This window comes from Mus caroli, chromosome 18 (genome assembly GCF_900094665.2).
Source record: "Mus caroli chromosome 18, CAROLI_EIJ_v1.1, whole genome shotgun sequence".
NCBI classification, from domain to species: Eukaryota; Metazoa; Chordata; class Mammalia; order Rodentia; family Muridae; genus Mus; species Mus caroli.
Window position 1 is genome coordinate 39,151,273 of NC_034587.1, and position 9,919 is coordinate 39,161,191.

The window sequence follows — 9,919 nt, forward strand, 5'->3', positions numbered from 1 at the left end:
TTCTTCTCTCTCTCTCTCTCTCTCTCTCTCTCTCTCTCTCTCTCTCCAAATTTATGCTTGAGATTCTTAGCTAAACTCACTATCTAAGACAATGTACAGAGATGAATAACGCTAATATTCCTAAGTTGATATCACCCTGATATAAGTTTCACTCATTTCACGATTCTCACTCAACCAATCCACACTCAAAAGCTGGTAAATATGAAAATAAGGATTTCATTCTCAGTTTTATTGTTTATTTTAATTTTTGAAGTCAATTTTTCTCAGTAATTAGTTGCTATATTATTGTCCAATCTTTCCCATGGTTTTTGAATTTCAAATGTAGCATGTGTGCAGGTGGGTATGTGTTCAGACAAAACCCCAAGCTAGTTTCAAACTTATTATGTAGCCTAAGATGACACTGAAATCCTGATTCTCCTGCATCCGTCTCCCAAGTGCTGGGATTATGAGTACTGCTGCATCCAGATTAACTCTACCTTCTGCATTATCATGAATTAGTGTCCTTGTATGTTTACAACTATGTAACCAGCCAGGGCTGCTGGAATGTGACTTGTAGCCAGATCATGAACACTATATTCCAAGTCTATATAAAAATTAGAAGAATATTATAATGAACACACTCTTGGGCCAGTTTATTTCCCCACCCCATTCCTCCATGGAATAAATGGAAGACCAACATCAGGTCAAATTATCTATTAGAGTAACTGTATCTTTTAAAACATTTTAGCACTATCATAATATTAGCAAACAGCAAACAAAATTGTCCTTTCTATTTTCAAGACCCCATGTTTGTTCCTACATTTGCCTTATAAACATTCTCCTCAAATGAGATGCAGATAGAGTGAGCACTTTGCATTCATTGGCTTACTACATTCCCCGATTTTCTCTTACTCTATGCACCCACTGGCCTCCTCATCCCTTGCACTGTACAAGTCTTTTGTCCTCTTAAAATTCAAAAAATTCTGGATAGCGACAGTTGCCTTTTCACAGTGGTCTTTGATTTTTGTTTGTTTTATGACAATGTTTCATACTGTCTGTGTTTCCAAGTTTCTCCACATAAGTAGTCTATATTAGTGCTTTATTCCTTTTTATAGCCAAATAATATTCCAGCGTATGGAAATGCCATAAGATTTAGTTTACCCATTTATCAGCTGGTAGGCATTTGGGTCTTTTCTATTTGTCTATTATGAATAATATTGCTAGGAGCATTTACATGCAAGATTTTGTCTAGGTACATTTTTACATACTTATGATCGTTCATGTAGTGGTTCTCTTTCACCAAACTCTGTTTGCAAAGCGCACAACTGCTTTCCAAGCTGAATGGACGTTTTACATTTACACTACTACAGTAGAATGATTACAAGTTTTCCAGGTTTTACCAACATGTGTTTACTGTGTGTCTTATGGACAATTGCCATCCTGGCGTATGTGAAGTACAGCACTGCACTGTGTATGTTTGGGTTTCCTGGTTTTTGGTTTTTGTTTGGAGGCAGGATCTCAAGGTGTGACCCAGGTTGGCCTTGAACCTGTTACCCCCCTGCCTCAACTTCCCAAGTCCTGAAATTATAGGTACATACCACTGTGTCTGAGTGTAGTTTTCATCTGCATTTCTTATAATTAATGACATTGGGAATCTGTTCATAAGTTTACTGAATGAATATTCTTTGGAATATTTGTTTGTGTGTTGTTCATATTTTAATTGGGTTATTTGTCTTCTTTTAATTGAGTTATAAAAGAGTTCTTTACATATTCTACAAAAAAACAGATATATGATTTGTAAAATTTTCCCATTCTGTAGGTTCTTTTTCCACTTTCTCCATAATATCATTTAAAATACAAAATGTTTTCATTACAATGATGTCTAATTTGTCTATGCTAGGAAATTATTTCCTAACCAAAATTTAATATTTAACTTCATGGTGTTTACAATGTTATCTTTTACTTTCGTGTCTAGGACCCAACTGCAGTTTATTTATTTATTGAAAAGGGCATCACATCCCCATGTTGTTAATTTGACACTCTTGTCAAAAACTTAAATACTCATCACAATACATCAAGAGGTTCAAAATATTTGACTGCATCTCCTTTTGCATTAAAATGACTTCAAGTGGAGATGCCACCAGCCTGCTCCATCGGTTCCCAAACTCCCCGTCAGTCTTTCTTCCTTATGATTTAAACATCATTTCATTCTTGGTGACATTCCAGATTCATCCTGCTGGATTTCTTTTTTTTAACTGCAGCATTTCTGTAGTATTGACTTCTGCTTTCGAGAGCACCTTGTATGTCAGATACCACACAGAGACCTTTCTCTGGGCTACACACCAGATCCCACACCTGCATGTCAGAAGCTCATAAGTCAGGGGCTCCTTGGTCTCTATCCCTCTCCCCAGTTTGTTTCTGAGCGTTCTCTAGCTCAAAAACAGAACTCATTTCTCATCGATGTCCAGCCTGGCATGTTTGCCATAACTGAACTGCTAACCCTTTTTTCCACTGGCTATTGCCAGCTGGACTATCGTTGCCTTGCCTGTCTATGCCAATCTCCTTGTTTACATCCTTATCATTGCCCTCAGGCCGGCCCAAGTGTCCCAGGTTCCTTGGCCCTGTGCTCACTCCTGAGCCCTCCCCAAGGTCTAGTTTCCATGTTTGGGCCAAGACCAGGAGAAGGAGGCCTGAGCTTGTGCAATCTGGAGACGAAATGGCTTCAAGGTTGATGTGGGGATGAATGATGACCTTCTTGTTTCCAAATGTGGGTTTGCATACTAGAATTGTGTTACTGTGCTCAGAAGCAAAAAAGCACATAAATCAAAGGATACAGGATGCAGGAACAAACAGTGAGAAAGCTCCCATATCCCATGGACTATTGAACACTGCATACAGAAAGCCCTAGAGGAACCTGGGCACTCGTTCCTATTGTATTCTGTTTGGTTTTCAATTTCTCTTTTGCAGAAAGGCAGATAAGGAATTAAAAGTAAAGGTATTTGACTCAGAGCTTCTTATCATGGCTTTCCCATCTACTAACTAAAGGGCATCAGTGTTCTCCTTTGCAAAATGGGCTAAGTCTTTCCGTGAAGAGTCTCTTGCAAACATCTTCAGTGGCTGGACAGGCTGTAACTATTGTCATTTGTAAGACTCAAGAGATCCCTGACAACTGCTAGCAAAACCGAATTGGGGTGGGTGGAAGGCGCTTAATTGGGCACGGGTGGGGCTTAATCTTGTTTTACATGTAAGAAAACTGGCAGGCAGTGGTCCTTGTCAGACTCAGGCCTCCCCAACTCACCTAATAGGCACTGAGTTGCAGTTTAAAAGAGAAATAAGAGTCTCCGTGTGTAAAATCTGGTGCCTGGCATGATCCCAGGTGGCAGTGGTGATTGTCTGCACAAGAAACGTGATGAATGCAACACCAGTCACAGGAGATCCCGGTCAGTGTGTAGCCCTCCAGGTGTCCAGCCCGTCCTGGTCTGTTTCCTCATCTGCTAAGGAGACTGGTGACATTATCCTGACAGAGAATAACGGCTGAACTACTTGACCACACATTCCGAAGACAGAGCCGAGGGAGGAGCTACTACTGTTATCTAGTTTAGGACGGCCATTGCTGGGAGCCTCCTCTCTTCTGCTCACACACAGCTTCATAGGCAGTCACACCTGCAGTGTTCTCAGCCTCAGAGAGGTAAGGGTCAGAAAGGCTTCTTCCCTGAGACGAAGAACTTAGCGAAGAGCTGTGCAAAGCTGCAGGCTTTGGGATCGTTAGAATCTAAGCAGGGATTCGCTACCTCTTCCTGAACAGAAAGATATTTTCTCTCTCAGAGCCTCAGTTTTCCATGTGCAGGAGATAATAGCCTGGATGTAGCAGGGGAAAGTGACCCAGTGGATGTCCCCTCTGTCGTTTATATTAGGTCAAACCAGGAAGCTGTAAGCATCCTCTCTACTCCTGCCCCAGAGCCGACCTGTACAGACCAGCCTTACTGGGAGTGAGTCACTCAGAGGAATGACTGGCTGGAGTTGGAGCGTGAGGGCTTCCAAAAGCCCCTTTGCTTCCTTGACAGGCAGTGATAATTCTAAAAATGCAGGAGTTTAAGTTGGTATTCTATCCGTGTGTCCCCTGGGACAATTCTGCTTGCTAAAGTCAGACTCTCAACTATAATCCCAAGTAAATCCATGCAAAGAAAGTAAAAAAAAAAAATACACATAGGAGAAAAGACTTTGCAAAAGGGAGATATAGGCTGAGGTACGGCCAGTTCCCTGTCCACTATTCTTTACACACACATACACACACACACACACACACACACACACACACACACACACACACAGAGAGAGAGAGACTGAGAGAGAGAGAGAGAGAGAGAGAGAGAGAGAACCTTTTAGCTCTTTCTAGGAGTCCTGTCCTCACCTGATAAGTGTCCTAAGCCAAGAATGAGCCCTGTTTTGTTTTTTTGTTTTTGTTTTTTATTTTAACATTGTCAGTGGAGCAGTCAATAAAGACTTGTTAGGTATCCACTATGCCCAAAACACTTGAGCCAGACACTCAGCAAACAAGGCAGTTGGTCACTGCACTTAGGGAAGCTCCCAGGTTGCAAGGTAGACACAAACTAAAGTGCTGAATATTGATTTCATAGTTAAAAGCATGCAAAGTGCTATAAGGTTTAAGGTAAGGCATGAAGAAAATCTGAGAAGGGTCCACGTGGTCTGGGAGGCAAGAAGGTTGCCTAGGAGAAACAGTGTGCAGATGGAGACCTGGAGGCCAACAGTCAAACAGATAAATGAAGAAGGCAAGCCAGGAGCTGCAGCCATCTCTGCTCAGCAGCCTAGTCTCTGACAGGTACAGGGCTCCTGGTACATGGTTACTTCTGTATGCTACCATCCCCAGCCCTGCCCCAGCTCCCCCAAGGTACTCTAGAGAAAGCCTGGTTTCTGGTGACTAAAGCAGGTTTGGTAATTAACCTCTCTTGCTTCCTTGATTCAGCATTTCTCCAACGAGTGGTTAAACTTTGCATCATCACTTTGCCCAATTAATCCTGGCTGGTGAACCACTAAGGAGACCCAACCCTGTCTGCGTGAAAGAGGGAGTGGCCCAGCCTGCACCTCAGCATTTTAACAGAGATTCTTGAACTCTGAGGCTGAACTCAGGGCTCATCCCCAGGGACCTGAGATGCACACACCTCTCTGCAAACCTGGTCACTCTCCTACGGCAATTTTTTTTTAAAAACTCTCTTCAGATATTGTTAGACATCTCCTGGACAAAGTCTCCCTAGCTGAGAGCCACTGATGTGCAGAGTATAGACCAGATGTGTAACGAATGTGATATAAACAGTAGCTAAGGCAAGGCCTGTGTGGAGATAGTGTCCTCCTATCTGAATACCCCAGCAAGCCGTGCATCCCAAAGTCACTCTGAGAGACCATAGGAGACTTCGGAGAAATGAGACATTTTTCAAAGGTGGGACAAGTAGGTTTGTCACTGTCCTATCCCTGGAAGTGGGCAAGTAGGCTACCCCAGGCCTGAAAGAAGCTGAAAGAATTGAAAGATTGAGTCACTAAGATGGCTTCACGTTCCACTTCAGCTCAACCCAAAGGAAGGGAAAGGCCATTTACAACAGATTCAGCACCATTTTCCCAAATACCAACCCAGCCTCAGGGTGGGTATTGCTAATAAACAAACAGCACCGCTTCCATTTTAAATGAAGGAACTGAGAGACCCTTCATTGGATAACCCATAATTAGCTCAGGGTTATTCAACCCGGGGCTGGCTATCTTCCAAGTCTTTCCCTACACCAGCAGCAGAAGTGGGAATCTCAGCTGTCCACAGAAATGGTTGAAAAACAATTCTTGGGAAGTAAACAGGCATAGTGAGAAAAATTATGGGATTGCTTAGTAATGTCTGTCATGCCCAGACATAGGAAATGAATCACATGTGCCATGTGACAAGTCTGTAATCTAAGATTCTGTAAGGCTACAATCATTTTCTTTGTCATTTTTGGGGTGGCTGTACTGAGTTAGGGGTACATCCAAGTTTGGTTAGCAAACAAGGTACTCTGAGAGGGCCTTCTTCAAGGGTGGCATTTCCATGGAGGGAAAAGATGGGTGTGACTTTCTATTGTTTCCATAGAAAACAATAAACATGTTCTCCATCACAGCCCCTTGTTAACAACTTAGCAGTTTTACTTTCAGTAAGAATATTCTAAGAAAAGAAAACAATAGAGAATTTTCCCAGAAAAAAAATGGGGCATTTTTCTTTCATTTAAAAAAATGCTTATTGTATTTCAAAGTCCGTGTATATGAGAGAAAATAACCTACCCTTCTTCCTCTTTTCTCATACCCCACCCCGAACAATCAAGCAACTAGTGGGAAACTGGACAGCTTGGTGCACAATAAAATCTGCTGACATAGCAAATAATGTTGCAAACGCCAGTGTATCTGCTTCCAAGACATCTTTCTCATCCTGACTCCTAGGACACCAGAGAAGCCAGGGACAGAAAGGAGCCACTGGCTCAGCTCAAGTGCGTCCCTATGTTTCTGCTTCTTTTCTCACAGCCTTTGGCTCTCTCTACGCCAGACTAACTAAGAATTCTTGCTGTCACTAAGCTTCTATTCACAAACATGGTGGCCTGCCATGTGCCAGGCATTTCTTTATCTGGGTACAAGTGACTGAGGCCTGGTGACATGCCACACTTGGATGTATAGTCAAGAAGCAGTCCCTGGACAGATGTGAGCAGGTGTACACCAGAGCACAGTCTAGGGTTTAATCACTCACCTGCCTTGGCTCAAGCGACAGAATATAACTGGGGACTTCCTGCCTTTCATTCCTGAGCCTGGTATTAGATGCTTTCCAACTACCAACATGAAAAACAGGGTCCCCAGGGAAAGACTGACCACCTCACCGTTGCACCTGGAAATCATCTTCCGTTCATTTATTTCTTTGACCTAAAATAATACTGACAACCTGCAGCTTACGAGACAAGTACTGCCTGCTCTCTGGTTTGGAACTAGGGTGCAGAGGAGATCAAAAGAATACTACTCCATAACAGGCAAGCATAATCTCATTTTCAATGCTCAAAAAGTAAAGTTTATTGTCACACAGGTAAGCTTACTCTGTGGCTTATTATCCGTGGCCAATTTCACACCACAATGACAGAGTTGGGTGATTTTGACTGAAACTAAATGAAAAACCTAAAATATCTGCCCTCTGATCCTTTACAGAAAAAAGTTGGTCGGCCCCGGCCCGTGATCTCTCTTCTTTTGTAAGGCTTTGGGAACATGCATGTCTGGTCACTTTGAACCCCATAGGGAGGAAGAAACAGTCAATACTCCAACACACACAGGCTGACTCCACATGCCAGAGATCTCTCTTACTACCCACTTTGTTTGAGAGCCTGCCTAAATGCTCTCTTACTGCTTTGAACTCTACAAGGCCAGGGCAACTTGTACCTTCCACCATTCCAGGGTTAAGTCCAGTCAAGCCTGGCAGGGCAAGACATTTAGTAATGTGAGTTGAATAGACAAATAGACAAAGGAGTGGAGCCTCTTGAATGTATCCATTGGCCATGTGTGTATGAGAGCCACTGAACACAAGGAAGAGGCAGGATGAATGAACACCTAAGTGATGGAGAGATTGGATAAGAGAAGATGCAGACAAATGAGGAAATCCTTGTATGGATGAGGACTTGATTAAGAAAGAAGCCAATGTCAGTACAGGGGAATGCCAGGGCCAAGAAGTGGGAGTGGGTGGGTAGGGGAGTGGGGTGGAGGAGGGTATGGGGGATTTTGGGGATAGCACTGGAAATGTAAATGAAGAAAATACCTAATAAATAAATAAGAAAGAAGGCAATGAAGGAGAGTAGTCTCTAGCTAGGGTGGATGAATGCCAAGTGAATATAGGCTTTATGGGCCAAACACAGGAGATAAAGGGTGTTGGTGCTACATTCTGCCCATCTCATCATTTTTGCCTTCCTGGCTCATGCCTTGCCAGCAGTTTTGAGCTTAATCTAGCCCCTCCCTTGAGCATGGTGTGCCCATACTTTGATGCTCTCTATTTGGGCTCTGTCCCCAGACAGGCAAAGTCATCTGTAACCCTGGGCCTCAAGCCAGGCTGCCATGCTTCCTAGAGTCTAGCCTCCCATATATAGATAGAATTGCTCCCAACACCATGGGCATAAGTGAATGGAATGGACCCCAAAAGGTAAGGGACACCACAAGAATAAACATTCCAGGTACAAGGGGAGTGGGGGAGCAATGTGTTACATGTAGATGAACTTCATAGCCAAGTTCCTTCTAGCCAGAGAATAAAACAGTCAAAAGGGAAACGACCATCAGAAACAGTTCTCATTCACTCTCCATCTCCAGTTCCTTTAGAGAAAGCGGTTAACTAGCCTTGGTCCCTTCTACTCATTTGTTGTGCTGCCCATGCTCTCTAGAGTTTGGGCACCAGGAGAGCAGAGGTGAGCACAGGGAAAGCCCCCAAGGGTTTGTTAGGAATATAAGTGAAAGAGCCTGGAAAGCAAGTTTAGCACCTTCTGCAATCAGCTCCTGGGACATGGTCCCTCCCCCTGCCTTGCCTGACTGATGTTAAACTCTGCCAGGGACCATCAGCATGACACTTGTACTCTTTGAGGCTTGGGAATCAAATTGACCTTACTGTCTATTCCAGCCCTCATATACTGAGTCTCTAAAACCAGAGGCTGGGGCTAGAGATACAGCTCTGCGGTTAAGACTATTTCCTGCAGAGGACCTGAGCTTAGTCCCAGTATCCACATTGTATGGCTCACGAGCATCTGTAACTCCAGCTCCAGGGCATCGAACATCCTCTTCTGGCCTTCATGGGGACCTGCACACACACACACACACACACACACACACATGCACCCACATACAAATATAAATAGACATAAATAATAAACCCTTTAAAAAATAATAAAGCCAGGGTCTTTGGGTTTTCCAAGACTCATATAATTAATAAAAGCCAAAGACCCTCAGGCACAACTCTTAAAGATAATGTTTGACTATTAGACAGGGATGACCATCTAACCTGGCCATTGACCAGGAGCGCAATGGTACTAGGTGTGGTAGCATCCGCTTTGACCAGTGAGCATTGTGTATGAACCAACTCAAATGTTGCCGCCACTCTCCCTCAGGCTCTGCTCTGTTCCCTCTGCCTTGTGAAATCCACTCATAAAACTTACAGGTGAGAGATGGTTGGGAAGTTTCTCAGATGACTCTGTAGGTCCCTCAGAAACTAGGCAAACCTGTCCTGGCTCAGCCTCACAAATAAGAAACAGAGAGCTGGTGAGTTGCCTGTGGTGCTAACCCTTACTCACTGTTGCCTGTCCTCCCAGAACCCTCTGCTCCTATCACTGGCACCTGATCTTACCTCCAAAGTACAAGTGCTGCCTTAGATATCGCAAGTGGGGCTGAAGGAATGGACTCCGTATCAGACTGTTCAAGTTCAGATCCTACCTCTGCCAACTACCTGGCCTTGTGGCCCTAGGCAAATTATTATAATATGTGTTTGCTTAGCAATCCTGTCAGCAAAATATGAATGAGGGAGATACAGTAATGTTTAGTTTGGAGTACCAGAGGAGCAGAGACAAGTGGGTCCCTAGCCAGCCAGCTTAGCCTATTGGACCAGATTCATATCACAGAGAACCTATCTAAAAGGGAGGCCAGGGATGGTTTCTGACGTATAACATCCAAGTTTAACCTCAGGCTTCCCCATGAACATGTTTGCACACACACACACACACATACATAAATAGCATTTGGTCTTTTGACTTACTATAAAGATTATATGAACCGGGCGTGGTGGCGCACGCCTTTGATCCCAGCACTCAAGAGGCAGAGGCAGGCAGATTTCTGAGTTCAAGGCCAGCCTGGTCTACAAAGTGAGTTCCAGGACAGCCAGGGCTACACAGAGAAACCCTGTCTTGAA

General features: G+C 43.7%; 1 protein-coding gene across 1 annotated transcript in view; it reads left to right on the forward strand.

The window, feature by feature from the left end:
* The window catches only part of Sh3rf2 (SH3 domain containing ring finger 2), a 104,495-nt gene that overhangs the window by 66,225 nt on the left and 28,351 nt on the right, over window positions 1–9,919 (forward strand). The gene's annotated exons all lie outside the window — the stretch shown is intronic.